Source organism: Neophocaena asiaeorientalis, unplaced genomic scaffold, assembly GCF_003031525.2.
Source record: "Neophocaena asiaeorientalis asiaeorientalis breed wild unplaced genomic scaffold, Neophocaena_asiaeorientalis_V1.1 scaffold131, whole genome shotgun sequence".
NCBI classification, from domain to species: Eukaryota; Metazoa; Chordata; class Mammalia; order Artiodactyla; family Phocoenidae; genus Neophocaena; species Neophocaena asiaeorientalis.
Genome location: NW_020173201.1, coordinates 527,282 through 532,152, shown reverse-complemented (window position 1 = coordinate 532,152; position 4,871 = coordinate 527,282).

Sequence of the window (4,871 nt, the reverse complement as noted above, 5' to 3'; positions counted from 1 at the left end):
CCCCTATCATCTCTCCTCTAATACCTCACTCTGCATTTTCTCTCTAGCTTTACAGGACTTGCTGTAACCCTCTCCTCTTCCGCATCTATCATCTCCCTTGATCTGTCACTCAGCCTGTTCTAATAGGGAAAGGTTTGTGCCCTGGTGGAGGGTTGCCCCCAATCACACTCCTCCAGCACTAGATGGGGCTTAACAGGCAATGACTGTCCCTAACCCCATGCTGCTCTGACATCTCTTGCTGCTGACATTACCTAGAGATGGGCCTGAGGTCCAGGTTTGCTGGTCTTTTCTCTGGCTGTCATTCTGGAGGCAGAGAGGAAGGCTAAAGCAGAGACTTTCATGTCTTAGGCCAACCTTTCCAGAAGTGTAGTGGTACCCTTACCACAGGTGGTTTGGGAAACATTTTTAGTGGTACGCAGGCAAATATTTTGTTTCAATGGTTGTGTATTTATTTTTATAGATACCTTCTATCTTTGGTAAGGAATGCTGATTTTCCATTTATAGTTACAAAGTAATGCTTTGCTTTTAAAAATAAATTACTTAAGAAACAAAGCAAGTTGACTTAAAAATATATATTAGTTAAATGAAAGTACAAGTGGACCACAGATATGGCGAAATGTAGACAGAGGCTTAAGAAACATAGCCTTAAAATAAGCCTTAAATCTCATCTGTCCCAGATTAGCACTTCTTGAAAAATGGTCCCTTTTCGTGTGTTGGTTCTGAACACCTTGGGTGGGCCCGGGCCCACTTTTCGCGTGTGGATTCATAGAAAATCTGTGCTTTCAGGGCACTCAGGGGAGGAGTGCCCAACTGGATTACAAAATCAGGCCCTACAGAAGAGCTGTTTTCTCCAACTACTTGCTTCTCAGGGTGCTCGCTGCGTCCTAGCCACTGCAGTCTAAATGCTCTCTAATCCATTGTCTTTTTCAAGTTCTTGCTAAAGAGGTAGGTTAATATACCAGTTTTCACGGTGGAAGACATTGGGAGATTGAGTAACTTGCTCCACATCCCAGGGCCAAGCTTTCCAGCTTCTGTCAGCCAGGCTCCAAGCACTTTTCCTTGGAGAAAAAGGAAAAGTACCTTCCTGTACCTTTGGGCCCATGAACACAGTCATATAGGAAATAATATAGGAAAGTGCTTGTAAGCTACTAAACTTGTCTTTCTTTCTACCTGAACTGTGACCCCAGTTAGCAACCTGTCCTGTGACGGCACCTCATTTACGAAGAGCAGTGCCAAAGTAGTAAGTAGCATTTATTGAGTGTGCTAGGTGCTTTGTATACGTCATTTCTTTAACCCTGAGAGAAATAAGATCTTCTTTGGGAGATGAAAATGTCTCAGTGATCAGGTTCACAGATTACATACCCAAATCAAAACATTCCCTCTTCTTTCTTCCATTTCCCAAGAACTCAAATATATTTCTATTCATGGATGGAAACAGTATTCAATTTTCTTCATCACTTGGCTGATGTGGTATCTGGTGCCCTCTAGCTATAGAAAAATTCTTTGGTAGAAGTGATGCGCTAGATCTTCGGCCATCTCTACAGGCTTGTTTAGGCCTTTATCCTTACTTGAGCCTGAAACTGCAACAGTCCATTTGTAACAACTGATTTTGATAACAGAGAGTTTCTTACACTGATTATAAGCTCTGATGACATAGTAGTTAAGATTCTTTTAGCTGTAAGAAGCAAACACTGAGAATGTACTGAGCCAGGTAACTGTGGGTAGTCTAGGTTTCAATTTCAGGACTAAATCAATCCAGGACTCAGGCGACACTACCTCTCAGCCTCTCAGTGTGGTTTTCTCTCAGCATGGGTTGACTCTGTCTCCAGCTCTGGCAGGAACCACCTCACCAGTTCCACACTTCAAATATTCCCACTTCAAATGCAGTGGAGACAAAAAAAAAAAGAGTTTGTGTTCCACTGTTTCCAGGAAAGCTCACGACAGAATGTGATATGCTGGTTGCCTTAACCAACTGGGATTCCCTGTCTTCCTCTCCCCTCACTACATACACACACAGGCCCTGGGACTGGTGTCAATGCCACTGTGATGGTTAATCCTATGTTGACACATAGGATGATGTGTCACTCTGACTAGGCCACAGTACCCAAACAGCTGGTACTATCTGAGGTGTTTCTAGGTGTATTTCTTGAATGGGATTAATATTTCAATCAATAGACTTTGAGTAAAGCAGTTGCCCTCCATAGTGTGGGTAGGCCTCATCCAGTCAATGGAAGGCCTTAAGAAAAGGAGTGACCTCTCTTGAGAGAAAGGGAATTCTGCCAGCAGATGGTCTTTGGACGAGAACTGCAATTCTTCCCTGGGTTTCCAGCCTACTTAACCTGCCCTGCACATTTTGGACTTGCCAGCCTACATAATCAAATAAAACAATGCCTTACATCTTTCTCTCTCTATATATACATAGGTCTATCTATCTATCTGTCTATAGGTAGATAGACAGATAAATAGATAGATCTAGCTATATAGATCTTGATATCTGTCTATATATATCCTATTGTGTTTGTTTTTCTAGAGAATCCTGACAAGTACAACCACCCACATCAAATAGCTAAGAAGAGGGAAGAGGAACAAAGGCAACTTAGAGATGCTATTACCAGGAAGAAGGGGAAAAGATGTAGGATAAACAATCATGAATGTGCACTGCAGGTGGGGATTATTAAAATCAATTTGTTGCCATTTAGTGAGAGCAGTTTTTTTGATAACCATTTTTAAAACATTCGTGGAGAAGAAATAAAAGTAGTCTTGATGGTAAAAAGGTATTGGGGGTTTTCTTCCTCCCAGCTTTTTAAAATAGGCAGATGTGTGTTTCAATGTTATTCAGAAGGAAATGTTCAATGGCAAGGATATCTTTAGAGTAGAACAGGCTTTAACTCATATGGTGTGGTTTCAGTAAAATCAGGACGGTTGTCCAGAGTATCTCCTACATCTGGTAGAGTGCCAGAAATTCTGTTATTAAAATTGTATTTCTTTGCCCTTGAAGGCTTGGAGGCCCGTAGGAATGCATTGTTAAATAAAAATAACCATTAGAGATGTCTGAACTGTTTCTCGCAGAACACCAGCGTTCCTAAGGTGGTCATTCAGAAGGTGTCCTTCAAAGGACTCTATAAAGAACACAGAGGCTGGGGAACAGTATATATCATAGCCCCCTCTTAGACAGTCACAGTGCATATTAGCATATTGAAGACTCTGAGAAGTCTTGGATTAAGAGACCTGTTTAAATTAACCCAGAATTTTCTAAAATCATTTGATCATGAAACACATTCCTCCCCACAAAGCATCTATAATTATTTCATTGAACTTGAGGGTAATTGGGTGGAGGGGGGCAGAGCGGGTTAGAAAGAGCAGGGCCTCAGGAACAAGAATATCGAAGTTTAATTCCTGGATCTGCTATTTATTAACTAACCAAATGGCCAATGTTGCTTAAACTTTTTTGGCTACAATTCCTTATTTATAAAGTAAGTTTAATAATCACCTACCTCACTGGGTTAAAATGGTAAATAGTAAGTAAGGAAGAACCATTTGTAAAAGTTGCTGGCTCATTCACTCATGAGATGCTGATTTTGTCAACTGTTCTCTCTGTCTCTCTCTCTCTTTCTCTCTATCCTCCCTCCCTTCCTCCCTCCTTTCTTCCCTTCCTTCCTTTTATGATTCTTTTTAAATTTCAATAAACTTTTAAATTTCAGAACAGTTTTAGGTTTACAGAAAAGTTGCAAAGATAATACACAGTCTCTCCACATCCCACACACACCCCCAACTTCCTGGCTCCAGCCCCCCACCATTCACTTCTTTTTGTGTCTGTTTTGGGCTGGGAACTGTAGGAACCGGACTGGCCAGCCAGGGTCTTCTTCACAGCACTATCAATCTGCAGGGAGATGAGCAGAGACAGGTAAATCCATATCTACAAGACTGGGCCATGAGGGCAGTGCAAAACACCAGGTGAGTGAAAGCATTTAGGAGGGTGACCTCACCCAGACTTGGGAGCCTGGAGAGGCTACCAGAAGAAAATGTCCACAGAGAGGGAGTCTGATGGATGAGGAATGAGCCAGGCAAAGGGAGGGAAAGGAGAGTGTTCCTAATGGGATACAGCCATCTGGGAAGGAAGAAGAGTACCTGAGTGAGGGTGTAAAGCTTAGTGAAGGATGCCGAGGAAATACCGCTTCACTGGTGCCCAGCCTAGGAACTACTTTCAGAGTCATGCTCCTTGATGATGTCATTATACAAACTTCCTTCTGTAAAATTCTTGCAGAACTGGCTAAACAGATCAACTTTTCCAAAACAATAGTGACTTCGAGCTGTTAACCAAAGCACTAAAGTACTACTTTTTTTTTTTTTTTAAGAAAATTCGCCAGGAAATAATGAGTAACAAAAGAGGGGAAGTAATTGTGAACTTCTAACACAGCTGGAGCTGTGTGATTTGTCTTGGGAGTTAGCTTTGTACTCCTCTTGAGAAATAAAAGGTAAGGGGTCCGTCCTCTTCGGAATCCCCATAGCACAATATCTGAAACTTTTCGTTCGGTAACTCTCACTACATACACTAGTCCGGGGACTCCTGTGAGCCTCTCAGGTCACCACCACAACACGTGGAGCTGAGGGAAGACTGGGTCTTTTCTGAGAATCCCAGCCGTTAGCCGAGGCTTCTGCACGGAGGCAGAATGTCTGCGCTCTGCACCCCAGTCCTCCCCAGCCTTCCCAGTTTAAACTGCGGAAGAGTTTAGAAAGGACATCAAGCCCGCTCTCAAGATCCTCACCTGAGCTAGGCATGCCAGCCGACTGCGGAAACGCCCGCAACGGGGAATGCCCGTTTGTGTAACAAATCCCCACTCCCGGCTCTACAACCCCGTCTGGGCGGAGCG